Source organism: Protopterus annectens, chromosome 2.part0 (assembly GCF_019279795.1).
Source record: "Protopterus annectens isolate FY-2018-M chromosome 2.part0, PAN1.0, whole genome shotgun sequence".
NCBI lineage: Eukaryota > Metazoa > Chordata > Ceratodontiformes > Protopteridae > Protopterus > Protopterus annectens.
Genome location: NC_056728.1, coordinates 1,701,961,395 through 1,701,983,822, shown reverse-complemented (window position 1 = coordinate 1,701,983,822; position 22,428 = coordinate 1,701,961,395). Strand labels below are relative to the sequence as shown.

Here is a 22,428-nt window from a genome sequence, read left to right as displayed (position 1 = left end):
GGTTCTGCCTAAATTCCATTCCTTGTGATTCCATGAAGTACAATCTCGGCTCTTGACACAGGCTTTTCACAAATCCAATACGATCAAAACCTTTTGTTGTCTGCATCCTCCCTATCTCCCCTTCTTTCAATGGATTGAGCGGTTTGCTTTCTGGTCATAGTAGGACTTTTGGGACAAACACTTTTTCAGCAGTTGGGCTTTCACTGCTTTGTTCTTTTATAGCACATGGGATCAGTAAAATGCTGATTGGTAATGTGGTTCTGGTTTGTTTCAACATAAGTGTCAGGGCGGGTGAACAAAGATGATTATCACGAGGAATGTTTCTGAGATTAAGCAAGTTTGGAAAAACATTGGTATTGTCATATTTAGATTTCTCTAACAGCTGTTTTGCACTTTGAACTGCACGTTCACCTAAGCCATTTGACTGCGGGTAGTCAGGACTACATGTAATAAGACAAAGTCCCACATTTCAGCAAATTGTTTGAACTACTGACTTGTAAACTTTGCACCATTGTTAGAAATGACTCTGGGCAGATTACCATGGAAAGAAAAATTTCTCTTCAACTTAGTAATGACAGTGTTGGACATTAGGTTAGGAAGTAGGTCAATCTCAGCCCAATTTGAATAAGAGTCTATTAACACCAAGTAATGTTGACCATTCCACTCGAAGATATCTGTGGCTACTGTCGACCAAGGTAGTTCAGGAATTTGGCTTAACTGAAGTGGTTCTTACTATTGATGCGGTTTTGTACTATTACATACAGAACAAGAACAGAGTTCTTTGTCAATGTCCTTTGACAGAGAAGGCGAAAGTACTATCCCTCTCACCCTTCTTTTGGTAGAATCAGTTCTTGGGTGGCCATGATGCAAGATCTTAATGTACTCTTGTTGCAAGAATTTTGGAGCGATCACTTTTGGACCTTTCATGATGATACAATTGTCTAATACTGCTGCACATCTACTGATAAACAAGATTGTTTTGAAGGTCATTCTCAACTGATAAAGATCTTGAGTTTCTGGAGAATTGGATCTGAAGCTGTGTGAGATCTAAGTTCATCAAGACATGTGGAAGAAAAATTTCTAACTTCCTTGACTTCAAAATCAGGTTGCTCATTTATCGGGCTGTTCGGGGTAAGATATCAGCAAGATAAAGAAGTTTCCTTTTGTGTAAACAAGATTGAAATTGTACATCTGATGTTGTAAATCTTCATTCATTCCTTACTGATAGGACTTCAGTTCCGTCCTCGGAACGGATATGGCTGGTACCAAGCTCGTGCCAGCCAAAAACTCTCAGCTAAGACCTACCCACAATGCCCCTCTCATAATCTCTTCAGATCTTGTTTGCTGCGTTCCTCGTCAGACGTGCCAAGCCTTGTCTCAAGCTAAGTGTAGCTTTTTTGTGTGGTTATTTCTAGTTTTTAGTGTTTATTATCTAGTTTTTCTTGTCTTAAGAGAGTAGAGACGAGAAATAACCTTATTTCCTGACTAAACCATACCCACTACCTTGGTAGTTCTTTCTTACCATCGTTGGTACTACTCCCTGTTCCCTACCTTAGTAGGCCCTTCTCTTACCTTTTTTGGTATTTCTTAGTACCATTGTTGGTACTCTTCTTAGCTATCTGTGCTACGAAAAAAAAGTTTTCGCTGTCCCTTTATCTTCTTGTTTGGTAGTTATAGTTTTATTAAATGGTAGTATTAGTGCGTTATAATGTCGGATAAGGCCAAGCTTGGGTTCAAGCAGTGTGATGTGTGGACGTAAAATGCCCAACTTTGACAGCCATGCCCGGTGTGTTTATTATTTCAGCGTTGACCACATTAACATTTCTTGTGACATTTGTTCTAGCTTCAGCAACCGTATGTTGGCTGAACGCAAGAACAAGCTTATTCTAAAGGGTATGCTGAAAACACCCTTCGCAGAGGCTCTTTCTAGGATGGAGGTCTCACCACCCCCTAAGCATAAGGATGTGAAAAAACATAAGGAGATACAGAGTCTTATGGTTCCGACATCCCCGTCCTCCTTAGAACTGAGTCGACACCGGGCTTCTCCCGCACCATTGGCGCAGACGGCTTTGGCACCAGGGTCCCTGTCTTCTCCCTCGGTGCCATCCTTGATTTTGACTCTGACTCCTATCACTGTACCAGCTTTGGCACCATCCCCCCTTGGTGCCGACCTTGTTTATGACACAGGCTCTGACCACTGTACCTGCATTGGCACCATCCCTGGCCACCGTGCAGATGTCTTATATGGCTCCACTGATAATGACACCTTTGGTTCCGAAGATCGAGCATCTTCCCAGAACCATGTATTCTCCCTCTTATGACCCCTTTTTAGGACAAGAATTTAGTCCTTTTCTTGAGAGGCCAGAATCTCCATCGGCAGCTTCCTTCAGATCCACCAGCTAGAGGATTACCCACCCTGACTAGGTCTTCCCTCCCTCTTGGAACGGAAGCTCTCTCGGTGTATTCTCCTGTCTATCCTCCTCCGACCTCCTCCCAGGTCTCGGAGACTTTGGTACCAATGGCCATCCCAGTGCATTCTGTCTTGGGTTTGACACCGGAGGCTTCTCTGTCGGCACATATTACTCTTGGTGCAATGGCTCCTTCAGAACTGGTGCAGTTTCGGAGCAGTGATTGAGCTGTCGGCACCGTGGCACCTAGTTGGGCGCCGATTTTTTTTTCCTGTAGCGCCGTCTACGGCCACAGCTCTCCCGACAGCTTCTGGTCCTCTCGGAGCTCCTCACCTGGAGGTGGGGTCCTCAGGACGGGGTGTGACCCCGGTTCCGAGGTCATCCTTCTGGGTTCCGGGCTCCCATCCCTCCTTGGGCGGGCCAGCTTTCCTGGTGATGGAGAGGGTTCTTGCTTCAACAGGCTTGCAGTTGATACCATTGGCATCGGCACCAGAAACCCCCTCTAGCATGCAGCTATCCCAACCCCCTACTCTGGATCTCGAGCATGGGAGCCGCAATACCTTCCCTTCAAGAGAACCCTTTCTCCGGAGTCCTCCTCAGAAGACCCCACTGGGAAGCCACCCTGGAAGAAACTTTGCAAGGGGAAGCATCTTGATTCCCCTGGGGAATCCATCACCAAAGACCCTGATTGCAATGAGGGAGAAGGGTCCCCACGGTCTCCCCCGGAAGACATCTCATTTGGAGACATTCTCGAGATCCTCAAGCAGAGGGGAGACTGGAAGCTTTCCAACCATTCTTCGGAGGAATCCGTGTTGTTGCAGGCTTTCTGTGCTCGACCGCCTACTTCCTGGGTGACCCCACCTGCAGATGAGCTCATTAGACTTATTGTGCAGCGTGCCTGGAAGGCCCTGGTCAGCATAGAAACTGTCTCCTGGAGGCCAGATAAAATTTTGTCCACCCCTGAAGACCAATCCACCTGGTCCAAACAGCTGGTAGTTGATTCCATGGTTGTGGTTGCGGCCACCAAGAGGGAACTGGTTGCTGAATTACCTGGCAAACTTTACTCGCCTCCAAAGAGACCTAATCTCAGAGATGTCTGCCTCTTTGGTGAGGGTACTGCCTGAGGAGGTGCGTGATACTGTTGCCTCTTAGCTAGCTACCCTGGAATCCATCTCAAACTCCTCGATGCGCTTGATTTCTCACACTACCGACTGGGTGGCTCGAGCAGCCGTATCAGGCATAATCATGAGACTGCGTACTTGGATGCGTTTGTGTGACTTCCCGGACCCCTTTAAATCTTCCTTTGTCAACGCGCCTGTTGACGAATCTTCCCTTTTTGGCCCCAAAGTAAGAGGCACACTATCACATAGTAAGAAGGATGGAAAGACCTTGTCTGCTGTGAGCATACGTCCCCCCCCCCTCCCAGAGATCCTACTCTAGGAATCAGAGGGGAGGAAAGTTGTGGTTCAAGAAGTACCAAGGATCTTTTCGTGACACTCTTGATGAGCAATCCCCCCAGGGCAGAGGGGGCAACTCATCCGGAAGACATTCCTTTTGGGGCAGAGGGGGTCTGCGCAACCAGTTCTCTTAGCGTTGCAAGTGTTCCACACATCCTTTCCTTCCAGGACCATTGCAATTCAATCGGACAACATGCAAGTCGTCTGGTACATCAGCAAACAAGGTGGAACCAGGTCTTACCCCCTGTGTCGGTAAGCCATGAGAATTTGGCATTGGGTGATGGCTTCCAACTGCTTTCTCATAGCAGCGCACATTCTTGGGAGTTCCAATCTTATTATAGACAATCTGAGCAGGAACATTTTGATGCCACACGAGTGGTCCCTCAGTCCGATTAATAGCGGATCAGATCTTCCACTGCTGGAGCAGGCCTTGCTGCCACCTGTTTGCTTCACTCCTAAACAACAAATGCAGAAGCTATTTTGCCCTGATCCCCCCTCAGGGGAGTCACCGAGGGATGCTCTGACACACTATTGGCCCCTGGGTCTACTGTATGCCTTTCCCCCCATTTCCCCTCATCACGAAATTTCTACAGAAAGCTCAAAGGTTGAGAAGCAAAGTGATCCTCATTGCCTGTTATTGGCCCTGTCAAGTCTGGCTCCCATTCCTTCGGCCTCACCTGATTCACAGCCCATGGATCCTGGATCAAACCCAAGGACTGCTATCTCACCCCAATCTCCACAGCCTCAAGCTCACAGTTTGGTTTCTCCACTTCTGATGATTGCCAGGCTGCCTGATATTTCATTCCCTGTTCGCGAGATCCTTCTGGCTTCCCACAAACCTTCCACCAGAAAAATGTATTCCACTAAGTGGACTAGGTTCTCTAGATGGGCCAAAGAACATAACATATTCCCCTTTTCCATGCCTTTTCAGAAGATCCAACAATACCTCACTACCCTGTTGCACGCAGGAGCTTCAGCATTGACAATTACAGTGCATTTAGTGGCTATTGCAAACTTTCACAGTGGAATTGACAATCCTCTGTTATGTCACACTGAATGTGCAAAACCTTCACGAAAGGAGTATTACATGTTCAACCTCCTGTCAAGCCTCCTATAGAGCCATGGGACTTGACTTTGGTGCTTCAGTCATTAATGAACCCTCCCTTCGAGCCTTCTGATTCCTGTGATATAAAATTTTTCTCTTGGAAAACTTTACTTCTAGTGGCCCTTACCTCAGCAAGATGAGTGTCTGAGTTGCAGGCCTTGAGTGTTAAGAGACCATACTTGATTTTTAACAGGGAAAGAGAGTTTCTCTATGTACTGACCCCTCTTTTTTGCTAACCAATCTATTGACCTTCCGGTTTTCCTTTCCCACCATTCAAATAGAGGGGAATATCTTCTGCATACCCTCTATGTTCATAGGCAACTTTGTTTCTACTTGGATAGAACTAAAATCTTTCAGAAAAATGGATCAATTGTTTGTGGCCTTTTCAGGACCCAGAATGGGTAAGCCTGTTTCCAAAATGACTATCTTCTTGGCTTAGAAATGACATCACTTTCATCTGTCATCAAAATAAAGTGTCCTTGCCTTCCAAAATAAAGGCTTACTCTACTAGAGCGATAGCTACCTCAGTGGCCTTTCATTCCAGAGCCTCTATAGATGATATCTGTGCAGCAGCCACTTGGGGAAGATCTCATACCTTTATCACTCATTGCAAATTAGATTTGAGCTCCAGGGGACAAGCATCTTTGGTTCTACGGTGCTCAGGAATGTCCTTCCTTAGGGCCACCCAGGACTCGAGTAGCTGTGGACTCTGTCCTATCAGTAAGGAATGAATGAAGATTTACAACATCAGATAAAGAAGTTATGTCTTACCATAACATTCCATCTGTGTTGTAGATCTTTATTCATTCATTACTTCCTGGACTCCTGGTGGACTTTAGGATCTCCTTATTAGTTAAGGTACCTGCTCAGACAGAGCCTCTATTATTATTTCTATACTATAAGGGTGGGCAAACTCGATCTGAAGAGACTATATGAGAGGGGAATTGTGGGTAGGTCTTAGCTGAGAGTTTTTGACTGGCGCGAGCTTGGTACCGGCCTTGTCGGTTCCGAGAACGGAACCGAAGTCCTATCAGTAATGAATGAAGATCTACAACATAGATGGAACGTTATGGTAAGACATAATTTCTTTTTTTGCAATTTGAACATCATGCATTGCAGTCTTGCAGGAGCAGTGTGCATAGTCTTTCTCAAAATAGTGGCTAGAGGTTGGTGGTCATCCTTTGATCTGGATAGGTTGGCCATAAATATAATCATGGAACTTCGAACATGCAAACACAATTGCCAAAAGTTCTTTCTCATTCTGGGCATACTGCATCTCGGTTTGGGTAAGAGTTCTCTATGCATAGACTACTGGTCTACCTCTTGAAGAATGACTGCACCTAGACCAAACTCAGAAGCATCGTAGGAAAGAGTAACTGGTTTGTGAACATCATAGTAGCATAGAGTTGGTGGACTAGCAATTTTCTGTTTCAGAACATCAGATACTCTTTGGTGTTGTGACCAGGACTAGGTAACATCTTTGCATGTCAGCTCTCTTAATGGTGCTGAAAGTTGGCTCAAATCTGGAATGAACTTGCCTAGATAGTTGACCATACCAAGAAAATGTTGTAGGGCTTGCATATTGTCTGGAGCTGCCATCTTGAGAATTGCTGTTTGCTTGAAAGGATCTCGTTGTAAGCTTGAACTGGTAAACAAATGACCAACATAAGTAACTTCTCATTGCCTGAATTTACATTTCTGAGAATTCAGCTTAAGATTCACTTCATGAACTCTTTTCAGAACTTTCTTGAGGTTTCTATCACATTTGACTTCACCATTGCATCCTAAAAGAATATCATCCACTATTATAGCGCACGGATAGCCAGAAAAAAGTTTGTTCCATCGCACGCTGAAAAACTTCACTGGCAGAATTTATTCCAAATGGCATTCTTGGAAAATTGTACCTTCCAAATAGCGTACTGAATGTGGTTAACAATGAAGATTTTCGATCATGCAGAATTTGCCAAAATGAACTATTTCCATCAGACAAAAAACAGTGGGATTTGGCATGAAGGCAGCAACTTCCTCGACTGTGCGTATAGGATGATGAGATCTTTTTAGTGCTTTGTTCAAGTATCTTGGATCAGTACATAGTCTGATATCATCTGAGCTCCTAGATGCACCATTCTGTCTAGCTTGGCTTTGAGTCCGTTCTGCATAGCTACTGGAACTTTCCGTGCTGGTCTGATTAACTGGGCTGATCTCTGGGTCTAACTTCATGGAGTACACAACTGGGAGTTTGCCTAGTTTTTCTTCAAAAATATCAGCATACTCAGAAAAATAGTTTGGGCGAAATTTGAGCTGTTCTCATTCAAGTTGCATGGTTTACTTCTTTGTTAAATGAAAGCAGTCCCATTTTCAAACTGTCGCTGAGTCCTAATAATGACTGCACATGTCTGTTGACAGCAGAGTAACATGAAAGCACTACTGAGCCTTTCGTTTTAATCTCTTCACCACCATAACCAACAAGCTTCACACACTTTGTCAAATCAAGTTGTTATGCAGCTTTTACTTAGCAAACATTTCTGCTGACATAACATTGCACTTTGAACCAGTATCTACTTAATCTGAACAGTACAAAATATTTCATTCTTTGCCCACAAATCTACTGCATTGACTGTTTCACCAAGTATAGACACACCATCAACATAAAAAGTAGGGTTGCAGCTTTCTAATTGCTCAACCTACCTCTTTGAATGCTCTCTTGTAATAAAAGAATGTGCATCATTTGATTTACAAAATCTTTTGAAATGATTCCACTTATTGCACGAATGGCACTGCTGACCAAAAGCTAAGCACTTTTGTTTGAGTTCATGATTTCCACCACAATTATGACAGATGACTATGAGGCTTGCTACAGGTTTTGCTGAGTCACCCCTGTGCTTTGCTGTGTGTACCCTGGGTCTTACTGAAGCTGCTCTGGGTTTTGCTGCAGAGACCACACACTTTGGCTTGTATCTTTTAACCTTGTGCTGCATACTATCTACATTGGCTTTGGAAGGTACTGGAAGCAAGCTTTTCTCATTTGTAAGCATATTTGTGTGCCTTTCTGTAAGCTCATATATCTGACAAATTTCAATGGCCTTATTTAACGTTAAATCACTGTTTCAAAGCAAAATCTTTCTCACAGTGTCATTATTAATGCCACACACAAGCCTGTCTTTTATTAACTCATCTCTCAGATCACCATATCTGCATGTTTTAGCCTTATTTCTCAAGTCAGTTATATATGCTGCAAAAGTTTCACCAGACTTTTGATCTCTTGTATAAAATAAGTGCCTTTTCATTGTAATGTTCATTTGGGGGTTACACATTTCTCTAAATTTACATTTCAAGCACTCGGGGTCTTCCCATGTTTCACCCTGTACCATGATAGGATAGGGCAGTCTTCCCCCTCCTCTGCAAACACAGCAGGTGCATACACAAATGAACACTCTCTGAATGCCTTCTGAACCAGCTAGATTAAGCAGAATAAATGCCTTTGTACGTGCATCTTTGTCAGAAAAAGCAGCCTGTATGAAAATATTGTACTCCTGCTGAAACACTCCAATTTTCTACAATATTGTTATCAAACACAAGTGGTACAGGTCTTCAAAATCCTTTTGCCATGCCAACAAATTATGGTTTAAACATAGTGCAGCCTTGGCACATGTATGAACATGCACACATACCAGGTACTTGTAATAATATTCAGGTGCACAGTAAACTCTTCAAAAGACTGTACTTTAATAAATTCTCTTTGAAACGACTGTACTTTGCGAAATAACTCTACTGTAATACTGCACACACTTACCAACACTTTGTTCACTTCAGATACTTTGAATAGCTTAGTTATTGCGAAAAAGTAGTATATAGTGAAAAAATACGATTGTTTTCCCTTTTTGTTTTATGCGATTCAGATATTGTTTCAAAAGTTTTCATAATTATTTTGAATATTATTATCAGTATGTAGCAATTGTGGATATTTTGTTTGATTAAAAATTTGTTTTGAGTGTTCTGAGTGCTTTATTTTATATTCGTTGTATAAGAAGTAATTTAAGAGAGTTTTAGTACTTTGGAAATCGTTTTGTTTGTGAGTCGTTTGAGCAGTAGGGATGATCCACTCCTGTATGTACTTCCATTTCTAACTGCTTGCCTCATGGTTTTGACTCTGGATCCCATTCTGACACCTTGTCGCTCATCTTGCTTATCTGAATAAGACGAAGAGGCTTGGGTGTTCGTTTAAGTAGTTTATTACATACAAACATCAGGTTGGATGGCAGGAACATTAAACTTAAATGAACTAACTGACTGACTACTAAACACATGCATGCACTCAATCTGGCTACTCACTCAGAATGGCACTGTTGCTTGCACGTGCTCAGTACTTATATGCACATGCCCACTGGCTGGAATGCTTCTTAAAGGTGTATCACACACTCTGATCTACAATAATTTTATCAATTTTTAATTCTTACAGTTGTACATTAGTTGATGTCAAAGGCAAGGTTAGGTTTATTATTACTTCACCAGATACATATTTTTTCAGACTTTCTTGGTGAACTTTTGCATCTTTTATTGGGGTCTATATTAGAAGATCGAATGTTTAGGTGATCGAACATCTAAACATCGATCTTCTAATATTGAAAGCAAAAAACCGGCGAACGGCTGATTTTAACGCAGGGAAAGATTTCCCTTGGCCACTATACTATAGAACGATCTCAGAGTTGGCTGGCATATTTAGTTGGGGGAGGTGTGGGGGCGAAGCCCCTCACTTACTTTGTTTAGTTTTGTTTAGTTTTAGTGACCAAGTTACGTGTTTTCCTGGGTCGTTCGGTGTTTTCAGATTCGATATTAGAAGATCGATGTTTAGGTGTTCAATAACCTAAACATTCGATCTTCTAATATAGACCCCTTTTATTGGAGCAATTATGTTGCCCAATTTGTAGCCATAAGCATATGTGGTTATTCAAAACTATTTCCTACTTGTATGATTGAGAAGAATGACACAAAAAGAAGTGGGTCCAGTACAGAACTCTATAGGTAACCCTTATTAGTGCTAACAGTTAACCCCACACTCTCATCTTAATTTGCTGACTCCTGTGGTCCTGCTGCTTAAACTGTATTTTATCATTTGAACTACATGTGGCTGTATATTTAATGCATGTAATTTGTCAGTCATTTCTGTATGCAGGCCGTCAACCTTTGTTTGCCTACTGTGTGACCTTGAGCCAGTCACTTAACCAGGCATTCTTCTGAGGTCACCTTTGTGTGTCCATTGGGCCTACCTTGTTAACAAATAGGTATTTTGTATTATTATTATGCAGAATGGTGTTAAATTATTTACCAAGGTCAAAGTAAGCAGCATGCACTTTCAGTCGTTCATTACTTGCTGCTTTTTACCTCTTTAGAGAAGGCCACTAGATTCTAAAGGCAGAATTATCTCCATACAGCCATTGTTTTCTGTTAGCTCCCCTGTTTTGTTGTGAAGAAGTTTCATTTCAGTCCTGTTGTTTATTTTTTATTGAATACTGATAAGGCTGGGTTTAAAATTGTATGTGATGTGGCTATGCTCATCATTTCCGAATTGTTATCATTATAGCCTGTTGCCATAAGTAAAGGTTGTATCCACATATTAGTATGTAACATGACTGAAAGGATATGATTCTGAGCAAGAAATTACCAGGTGCATTGTTTGGACACATGGAACCTAATTTTTGTGTTGTTTGTCATGCCCATAGTTATCTGTGGGATTCCCCTGTGCCTGTAACACACTGACATACGTCTTTTTTTTTTTTTTTTCTTGCGAAGCTTGCACATAATTGTTTCAGCAAATATGTTTGCTGTGAGTGGTGGATGGGTGATCACTTTTTTGTTTTATACATTTTCTTCTTAATTTTCTGATGTAATTGTAGAATGACTTATTCTCAATCTTTTGAGGTAAAGCTGAATTTTGTAGTAAAATCTGAGATAAGTATACAAGTAGTTTCTGTACCAGAATTATTTCCATTGGTGTGGTACTTATTGAAAGGTAAATAGTACATTTTAGTCTAGTATGAAGAGTTCAATCTTGGGGCTAACAAGGCTGATGCTGGAAGGGATTGGGACAGTTTGGCCAATGCCAATCCATCCTGTGTCCCATAGTGTGCAGTGTGGTAGTAATCTCTAGCTTTGTTTTGCCAAGGCTTAAGGAAGAGCATACTGAGATAACCTCAGGCTGCTAATTTTAATCTTTTTAATTAAAGTTTATTTTTCACAGTTTAGAAAATATTTTTTTTTTTGGGGGGGGGGGGCTTTGTTTCTTCTTTAAGTAAATGTTTATTAATTTAACATATTTACAATCTATACACAGGAGGAGATTCAACATCACATACTGTTACACAATGTTAGGAATACATTGAATCCCTACGGTAATCTTATACAATTAACAGATTAAGAGTCGTGGTATTTCAATAGCAACATTTCAAGGCTATCTCAACCACTAAAACTTTTAGTATGATTTATAGAGCGTATTCTTTTTCAGTTTTACGTAGTATTACTGTTAAATTTAAAAACTCTTTGAACATAGGAACTGAATTAGATATCCAGTTTTTTTGTAATAACTTTTCTAGCAACTGCCAAAAGACTCCAAAATATTTTTGTTTGGCTTTTACAGATACAGGAAGTAAAACGTGAATTGGTATTATAATCCATAAATGTGTGTCCAGTCAGTTTTTTACATCTTCACTACATCTCCAGCAAACTGAAGAAGTTATTTTACTAAATTTAGAGATTTTCTAGAGATTAACAAATATTCTGTGTATATATTTTCACATAGCTTTCCAGTATAAACTTAAAGAAGTTTGACTAACTGATGTAAATAAAGTTTTTTTATTCTTACCATCTATTGAGTCACTCAGTCTTCTACTATCTAAAAATTTCCAAATTTTGTATCATATTTATAATTGATTTGTATAACTTGGACAAACTTCCTTTGTAGGTCAATTTACCTTTGTTGATAGCATTCATATATTCATACAATGAGGTAATAATGTTCTCTTCCTCTTTACTCATATTATCTACAAATTCATGTAATTTCTTACTGATATAATATTTACTGGTAATGGATTCATCCAATTTATAATCTTTTATTAAATATTCTAGCAACTGAGCTTTCCCTTTTTCGAAACAATCAGACCATAATACTAATTCAGTCCTTTTTAATAAATTCATTTAAACGTTGTTCTGAGTTTCCTTAAATCTAAAGGTGTGTGCAATGGGAAAGCACAAAAATTTCATTTTGATAGTAATCGAGTTTTAAAAACCTGTTTCTTAACCAATTTAGAATTGATTTCATGCATGCAGAGTCTAAAGATTGAAATGAATTTCATTCTAAGGTAAATTTTATTAACCAGATGAAAGGACTGTTACATATTTCTAATTTATCATATCTGATAAACTTATAAGAATTTAGGGTACTTGCGTATTATCGCAACCAGATTTATAAAGTGCGATCATTTATCTATTTTCGGCAGAAACACGTTGCCTGACCTAAAAAGGGGTCTGTAAAGATGTCGCCAGCAGTTTGTCACAGTGGGAATGAGGCAGGCAGAGCAGAAATGTTGTAAGTTTGTACTTCTGGTTGATGCGGCTCATTTCTTCCGCAACTCCGTAGTGGTCCACATCCGTGCAATTCCTGCATTCTTCATTACCCTGTTAGCTACAGGAAATTGACTCAGGAAATGCACACTGAGGTTTTCGGGGGCAGTAGTCAGCAAAAGTGAAGGTGCCTGTAAGGAGCAGTGAATAACAGCTCATTGCTTGCTCGGGGAGTGATATGGCTTTCTTTGCAGTGGCAGACTGTTTTAAAAAGGTTGCATTCTTGCTTATGGATCGTGACCATTTCCAATTAACAGGATTGTATGTGTACTAACACTTTGAAATAAATGGGTTTGGTTGCTTTTTAAGGACGGAACAGCTGTTTTCAAGTCCTTTGTCATACACAGATAGTAAATGTACAGTTACAGAGAAAAGAGGCAGGGACTGTTGTCAGTAAAACTCCACCAACAGAACCACACTTTTAAATCAGTACTTCCGAGTCACAACTGCATTAACGTGCCTTCTGAGAGTCTGAACTGTAAACAGGGGTATGTAACAAATCAGATACTTGCAAAAGGACCTTTCTAAAAAAAGGGGGTCAGTTTATGTTAACGAGCCATGGTCCTGACTCCTTGTGTGGATGGAAATGTGGTGACAGACAAGCAGCAGTCAGGTGTGTAGGTCGGCCGGGGACATTACCAGGCAAGAGGAATTCATTCTGCTGTTATTCCGCTTCCTGTGTGAAAAATTTTCTGGCACTATAATACTTCAACATTTTACACACCCCTTGATAGGTGAACATACATGCTCTTTCTTGCCAAACTGCTGGCGACATCTTTACAAACCCGTTTTTAGGTCAGGCAACATGTTTCTGCCAAAAATAGACAAATTATCGCACTTTATAAATCTGGTTGCGATAATACGTAAGTACCGAATTTAGTATAATGTGCCCCGAATGTTTTTCCATTGACTTGTGTAAGTTGAGCCTATCCAGAGTATAACAGTTAGCATTTGCAGCAATAGAATAAGATTCTACATCTAATAAGCTAATACCACCACGCTCCCTTAATGTTGTATGATTTCTATAAACAATCCTAGGCCTTTTAGGATACCAGAAGAATGAAGTTAAAATTTTTTCCATTTTTTTAAAAAGGGTTTTGTCAGGCATTAAAGCTACTGAATGCAATATATATCATCCTGAGTAATATAATAATTTTAACAAGTACTAATCTATCCTCAAAAGTAAAAAAAATATATATTTTTAATAAGAAGTAACACTTCTTCAATTTATTCTTTTCAAAATTATTATTAATAATCTTACACACATCTTGATAGATTTTTATTCCTAAATATTTTAGTTATTTTCCTTTCCAGTTGTTTATATCTTTATACTTACTGTCTAGTAGTAAGTTTCTGTTTTATTATTATTAAATTTCAGCAGCAATACTTCTTGAAACTTTTCAAGTTCCTCTTCTATTTCTTCAACTGGAAAATTAAAATTTCCTATAGTTAGTAAAATGTCTTTGTAAAAAAGCTGTAGAATTTTTTTCTTCTGATATAATTTTTAACTATTTTGGAATATTTTTGCTATCTCTGAAGACTTTGTGTGTACTGTATATGTACCCCACTGGACAGTTCTTGCGCAGATGTAGGCGTGACATGGGTGTTTACCCTTTTCCTCAATGTAATTCAGTCTCAGAGTTGGTATATTTAATTTGCAGGGGGTGTGGGCGGTGCAGAGGGGCGGTCCTGGACTGTTGAGCAGTGGGCGTGATCTAGGCAGGCATTGCTGCTGCACACCTGGTGGGGTACACAAGTACAGCATTGCCAAGACTTTTTTCATCATCTTTTTCCCTTCCCTTTAGGCCTTTACAATTGGTATCTCACTAGTTTTGTTAGACTCTACTTTCCATTTTCTAGAGTTTCCTTTTGGCCGTCAGTTATGCATGTATTTTTGTAAATGTGAGTTTGTGTCCACATATGTCTTGTGTATGTGTTTGTGTGAAAACATATTTCTATGCATGTGCTCACAGTGGTGTGTGTGTGTGTATATGCATGTGTGTGTGTGTGTGTGTGTGTGTGTGTGTGTGTGTGTGTGTGTGTGTGTGTGTGTATGTATGTATATGTATATATGTATATATATATATATATATATATATATATATATATATATATATATATATATATATATATATATATATATATATATATATATATATATATATATATATATATAAATTATATCTGTTTTATATATATATATATATATATATATATATATATATATATAAATTATATCTGTTTTTCTTATGTGAACTATTTGTTTTACGTGTGTTTCTCCCTTCTTTCAATCATGACAGAGGATTTAAACCGTGTAAGTGTGGGAATAAGATCCTGCCACAATATAAGCATCAAAATTGTCTTACTTGTAGAAGATCACTACATAAGTAATCCATTAACTAAGTGTTTATAATGCACTACAGGACTGAACAAAAAAACAGCTTAGGCTACATACAAATGAGAAATCTCTTCCAGGTTAGTAGTGGTCAGATTCTTCTTCACAATTGAAAGACACTTTATACATAGCCTCAGTGCCAGCTGTTCTATCTTTGGTTTTCTTGTCCATCAAACTTTGCAAAACACACAAACAGGATAACACTAGATCTTGCTTTTTAGGCAGAAAAATCAGATGCAAAGAAAATGGGTGATAACTTTATTATAGATTGTTGAAACTAAGCCCCCTTTTGCCTGCCCCTTTTCTGTACAGGCATGAAGCCATGCAGTTTAGATAATTTTTGTTCATTTAGCAGCATGGGCAGTAGAAAGAATAGACTGGTGTAGGGGGACAGGGAATAAACTAGTACAGGACTTTTGCTTGGGCTTGTAGGTACCTGGCTGTCACCCTGGGAGAGGCACAATGGGTTAGTGGGCTAAAGGAAAGGGATCCATTGGGTAAGACTTAGTGGAAAAAAATGGGAAAACAGTCCCCTGTTCAGCTATCAGCAGTCACACAGTTTAATATATTGGCTGACAGAAAGACAAGCCAGATCCTTACCTGTAAAGACTGGTCTTGAGGAAAACTTTGACCATGTCCTTTGTGAAATTACACTATAACATATTAGTGGACAGTCATGGCAGGGCTAAGAAGAAGTAAGCTGCAGCTCCACCATCTGCTTCCATGGCAGACACATGGCTTTTTTGGTTTTCCTTTATAAATAGGTCTTCCAAATATCCCTCAGTGGAGCTGTTAACGTCATTGTAGGTTCAGAGCTTGACCTACTAGGCATTAATGCTCAAAGCCATCTTGGTATTAACTGTAACAACAGTACCTGTGTTACTGACTTTGACACAGACTGTTACACTGTTAACTTTATCACCAGTGTCGGCACTGTTGACTGCATCTTACCAGGTGCCAGTGAACTTGTTGGCCACAATGCTCTGGGCTAAGATGTTGGTGATGTGTTTGATGTTGATTTTGTTAGTGTTGATGCCAGTAGTGTGGCCCAGTAGGAACTAGGAACCATATTAAGCAAATGCTCACAGAGACAGAGACCTAGCCATCCACACCATTAATAGATGCACTTAAAAGTTCTTGCTACTGTTTCTGAATAGTTAATACTGCCCGCCTCCCCAGACAAGCAGGGCCATAGTTGATAACCATGGTATAAATTTGTCTACCATTCCAGTCATCTAGGCTTGTCTTAAAGGCAGACAAGAGTACTGTTTTTCTTGACTTGTAGTGGGAATTTACTCCATAAGCTGGGAATATGTTGAGTTAGGACTCTGTCCCTCCAGAGTCCTATTTATTGTGTGTAAATTTAGATCCCTATTATGTGTTGTAGAAACACTGGTTTTGCAAAGAAATAGGAAGTGAAATAGGACTGGGCCTTTCATGGCTCAAAAAGGGAGACATGGGTCACACTGGAGCAGACAGTAGGCTACTAAGTATAAGTAGAGTTGTACTAAGGATGCTTGTGCTAATGCTGTTGGCATAGTTGAAGAGTTTGTCTTTTTAAACTTTTTTTGGTTAAAAATTGTTGGGGCCTTTCCAGTTGAGTAGTATGACTGGATTTGTACATACCAGCAGGGACATTGTATTTAGTGATAGGTCTGATAAGAAAACAATACAGTAGTAAGATGGCAACTTTGGATCTTGAAGCTACACCCTTGGAAATACCAACAGGGTCACATGGAAACATTTTGTACTTATGGTGGATCAAATGAGAGAAAAAGTACCAAGGTCTCTTATTACTGTATCTGTTTGAAGAAGAGTATCTCTTACAGCATTTAACGAGGGCACAGAGTTTTTGCTGGATGTTTTGTTGCATTTTTTTGTATTTAGATTGAGGCCATTTTCAGTACACCAGGTATGTGCATATTCAGTGCTTTTTGGAGCAGCAGTTCCCAGAGCAAGAATTCTTATCTGCATGGCACTGACCTTGTAAGTATACTTGCGTTGGTCTCAGTGATGTTTCTGTTTATCTTTTTGCTGGCATCTAGACTTCAAGCAGACCAGCAACTTCATAAGCCCTTGACTGTCCCATTTGTTGCACAGCATAGCAGAACCTGTGATCATTTGCAACTCTTTTTCACAAAGCTGCTGCATGCCATCTTTAAAGGTCACAATGAAGGGCATGTGTATAAGGGGAATCCCATTGTCTGCTGCGTGGGATCTCTCATGCCAGCCGTTGATGATAACGATGATGCAGTTTTTTTTTTCATCCTAATCACTGACCCCAGATTTGGAGAAATCTTATAATCTTAGAGATGACATGGTGGAGAGAGAGGGGGGTGATTCCTCCATTGGTGGACTTGCTAAAGGTGGCCACCAACATACATGGGAATACCTAGATATTATGACTTCTTATTTACAATGTATTCATCAATGATCTGTATACTGCGAAAAAAATACTCCCCTAGTTTAATACGCTGGTGACTTGTCCGTAATCTGCTTTGCTAAATCTTTGTCTCTAAACCTTAGGACCTTATGCAAAAGTCCTTATCTATTCAAACATAGTAAAATAATTCACAGCTACTTATAAACCCTAAAAGAAAAATGACAGCTTTTCACCCCTAAAATATCTCTACTAAAAGAATACTATTTATTATTGTCTCTGACAACAATACCATAATAAAACAATTGAACCACACAAAATTACTGGGTGTCATCATAGATGACCAGTTGAAATTTGAACACCATGTATCACGTGTTAATTTTTGATGAGTTACTTTAGGTACATTAGAGAATAAAAACCTACCTCACAGCCAGCCAGAAGACTTATAGCATCTACTTTCTTACTGCAGTCTCTCCTGTATGTTGTTCCAATCTTCAGTAAAACAAGCCTCACAACTAGAACAAGCCTAACAACTACCGTGTTCTTATAAAATAGCCACATTTGCAGTAAATGAAAACAATAGAACACAACACTGCCCAGCATTCAGAGAATTAAACTAGTTAGGACTACATCACCTAACTCTTTCTCAGCCAAGTACAATGCACAGAAATCTGTATAAGTCAAGACAACTGCACAGCCTTTAACAACTTAATACTGCACTACCACTCCAACAGAATTTTTACTCTCTAGAAAAAAATCACAATAACCAAATCGTATAATACTGCAGGTGACTCTCTGTATTCAAGTAGGGTAGCTAATCTATGGAACCGCATCCTACTACCACTGAAATCCATTCAGAGTGTGCAGACTTGCATAAAACACAACTAAAATGCCACACATCAAATTGGTGGCCTCCTCGTGTACATCACCAGGATACATGCCACTGTTATCTTCAGCTTGCCAAATCTACAAACCGTTTCTCTTCATTCAGAATCCTATACCTCACAGCAAGTCTACTCCAGTTGCTGAATATTACTAGTGTTTCCCTGCTATTTACTTTATTTTGTAAAACTACTCACCCCACCTCTAAACTTCTATTGTAAACCTTCTGATATTCTGAACCTGCTTTACAACCTCTTAACTGCAACATTAATGTTTCTGCTTTACCTAGTTCCTTCCCTCGCCTCCATTTATTTGAAATTCTAAGCACTAATCACGTTCTACTATCTAGCTGACAAACCCAGTAGTACATCTATTTAAATGCTCAATGTTTAACATCTACTAATGCATAACTGTCTTTTGTACTGTAATAGGTGTTTCTAATTTCATATGAATTTAATGTAATTAGCAAATGTTCTGTATAGTTGTTAATATGTTATTTATTGTCTATTTATTTATATTACTGAATGTTCGTGTTAAATTGTTTGTAGTGTGTTGGAGCTTTTTTCCCCATGTCTGTGCTGAAAAGGGTTTTGACTAAACCCAGTTGGACAGACCTAGTAAATAAAAGCAAAATAAACAAATAACTGTTGAATTCTAGTTTCAGTACCTTTTATAGGATGCAGTGGAATCCATGTCAGTTGTGGTTCCGACATGGGCAACAGTAGCAGGACAATATAGATCTGGAAGACGCCACGGACTGTGTGCAGTTCTTTTTTTTTATGTGCTTTTCCCTTCTCTGCCTTGCTGACTATCAAGCTACACCCTGCTGTAGTCAAGTCAGTTCATTCTGTAGCATTGGGGACCTCTAGTCACCAAATCAGTTGTAGCAAGAGAGTCAGGATAGGCTGTTGTACAGGCAGACGTCGGAGAGTTCATGCCCTATATGGCCTCTTGGCAGTGTGGGCCTTATTGCAACATAATGTCCTCATCTGCTGGTGAAGTGAGCACTTGTGCACGCAAGGACAGCCTATGCCATTCTGTTCATGAATGCATGTTCCTCCCCTGCACATGCAAAGAAGGGCTACTATCACTGGTTTGGATGGCAGTGCATCATCCTCCCTAAACCAGCTCTCACATCATGATGCTTTTCCAATCTTCATCTGAGGCACTGTCATTAGAGCCGCGTAGTGAAGAAACCACTGTCCCTCCCCAAAATGCATGCACTCTTCCTACATATTTTTCACTGTCAAGTATCTGAACTGCTTGTAGAAATCTGGTCTCCAGGGATGTAGTCGTGGCTTCATTACTCTGTGCGACTGCCCTAGACTGAGATCATGGTAACTTTCAGAATGGTCAACAAACACACAGGTGAGTAACTTAAGCAGAACAGTCAGGGATAGTGCATTTCTCAGGGGGCTGCAGTCTTCTCACTGAGGACTTGCTAGAATGTTCTACTCTGGAGGCAGAAGGGGATGGGGGGTCAACTGTCTCTTCATTAGTGAGTTTGGATGGCCATCTCAGAGGACAGGTGGTTGAGGACAGTTATGCTGAGTGGTTATTCAGTCCCCTTCCTCTGCCTTTCCCTTTCAGACATCCTGCATTGTTAGAAGGTGGTGGCCAGAAAGAAGGCTGTAAGCCTAGTGCAAACGAAGGCAATCCAGGAGGCCCTACTAGAGCAGCAATGGCAAGACTTTAACTCTTTTGGTATTTAAAAAAAAAGACCTCTGGCCCATTCTTGATTTAAGTGACCTAAAGCAAGTTGTTTCAGAAAAGCTCTTTCTCATGGTTATGGGGCAGTCCATCCTACCATGACTAAAAGAAGGAGATTGGAGGTGCTGTTTGAACCGTCAGGATGTGTACCTTCAAGTCAAGATAGTGGAGGAGTCGCAGAGGTTTCTTTGCTTTTGTGTGGGAGCCAGTCATTTTCTGATTTCCATTTCATTCCACATCGGCTCCCAGGCTGCATACCGAATGCACGATAATGGTGATGGCTGTGGTTATAGCTCGTCTCAGACTGCAGGGGCTCAGGGTCATTCTCTACCTGGGTGATGGGCCCCAGGTGGCCCCCATGGTGAACAATTTGAAGACCTACAGGATCTGTCTCCCATCTCTATTCTAGACTTTAAAGATAAATGTGAACTCTGTGAAGTCCCAGTTCATGCCCATGTCATCCATTACACTGACTGTGTGTAGGATGGTCTCTGTGCTGCTGTGCCTTTCTTTCACAGGACAAGAGTCAGGGCTGTCCAGACAAAGCAGCTAGTGATGGCAATGCTTTGTCTCAAGATGCTTCTTGGCAGCCTCCATTTACATGGTTCTTAACATGTTTTCACATGAGTATTACAGTGGGCACTCTGGGTACAATGGAGTAATTTGCTGGATACCTTTAGCGAGCCTTGTCATGATGTACAGGAAGTGCAAGGATCACATCATACAGGTGATCATGAATACATGTTGTCTGGGGACAGATACTTCCAAACTTCTAACCCAGCTGTGATAGTCACCATGGATGCTTCTGCTTTAGGGTGGGATGGTATTATAAAAAGCAGGCCATCCAGGGGACATGGCACAGAAAGAGGCCTTGTTGTATATCAACTTTTTGAAGATGTGGGCAGTCCTTCTGATCTTACAGGTCTTTCAGGACTTCCTTTCTTAAAGTGGCATTACCATCCACTTCAGCAGTATGACTATGGTGTGCAGTACAAGAACAAGTGTGGGGTGGGGCTTTCCTTATCTTCTTTGCCAAGGAGATCATGAAAGTTTCTGGGAGTGGGCCTTTGCTGCCAGTCATTGTTCTGTTGCAAGGCATATCCCAGAACAGTCCATCTAGTTGGCAAGCTTAGCCCTTTCCCGTGATCCTTCATGAGCAGTTTATTAAACAGATTCTAACCAAGACTCTGTCTTGGCATTGATGTAAGCTTTGTTGCAGTCGTTTTGCATCCCCTAACCAATTCCAAATGCAGCATCAGCTTTAGTCTGTCCTCCCAAAGGAGGAGTAAAAGAAAAGATGCTCTCATCTTGAAGTGGCCCCAGGCCTCCTTTACACTTTCCTTATTTCCTCTAACTCTTAAATTTTTAACAGAAGACCAGAGTCATTTAATAATTCGGCTTTGGCCCTGACGAATATGATATACCCTAATGTAGTCACCTTCTGGATAGTCCCGTCTGTCTGAGACCAATTAGGAGACTGTTACAAAATTTGTTTAGCAAGCCGCACCCAGAACTTTACTCCTTACACATTACTGCATCTTTTTCTGTTAATGTGAGAGTCGGGGACCCTTAGTGCCTGAGAAAGATACTTCTGCTTATAGACATGACAGGAAGAAAAACTTAAAACGTAGGCAGAATTGCTTGTCTATCAGATCTTTTCACTGCTCGGGTTCCATGTATATTTGAATATTCATCCCAAATTGTCATCCCTGAGACTTGGTTTCTTAGTTTAAGTACATCCCTAAGCCATTTCAAATTTCCATTAAAGGCCAAGTGTGCAAGGCTATAGTAGGCAGCTTGACAGGAGGAGGAGGAGGAAGAGAATATTATAGCAGTAACCCAGGCATGAGTATGGGTAATGTTGGATTTACACACTGTTGGTGTGGTTTGGTCACAATGGCGAACTTTCAACGTACAGGAGAGATGGAACAGAGAAGCTATAAGGATAATTGGGTACATTTCTCTAGTTTTCCATAAAGTACCTGATTATCCTTATTTTTCTCTGTCCTGTCTGTCTTGTTCTTTTGAAGTCTCTGGTTTTTGAAAGTTTGTTTATTTATTTTTTTAAATAGAAAAAGTAGAGTTTCCATAGCATATATTAATAGAAGAAAGTCCGGATGACTGGACTTTTTTACATTGGTATATGCTCAATTTACAATGGGCACGCTGGTTGGGCTGACCTCAGAGAGCTCATTTTTTGAATGTTAATGGCTAGAGGTAGTCCACTCTAGCATGTTTTGGGGGGGGTAGCAGGAGTGTAAATAGAATACATAGTTTAGTTGTTAAAGAGGGAATCAAAGTGGATGGTGCATATTGTAGTTCAATGTTAATGTTTTTTGTTTGTATACAAGTTTACATTACCTCATGCATAACACAATAAATCTACTCTATGTGAATTAAGTTAATAGGGCGTGGAGAACAATCAGAACTACTGCAAATATTTTATGTAATCTCTAGTAATGGGCTGGAAAAAA

General features: G+C 40.3%; 1 protein-coding gene across 1 annotated transcript in view; it reads left to right on the top strand.

Annotated features, from left to right (window-relative positions):
• The window catches only part of HSPA4L (heat shock protein family A (Hsp70) member 4 like), a 2,148,355-nt gene that overhangs the window by 2,923 nt on the left and 2,123,004 nt on the right, over positions 1–22,428 (top strand). The window lies entirely within an intron of this gene.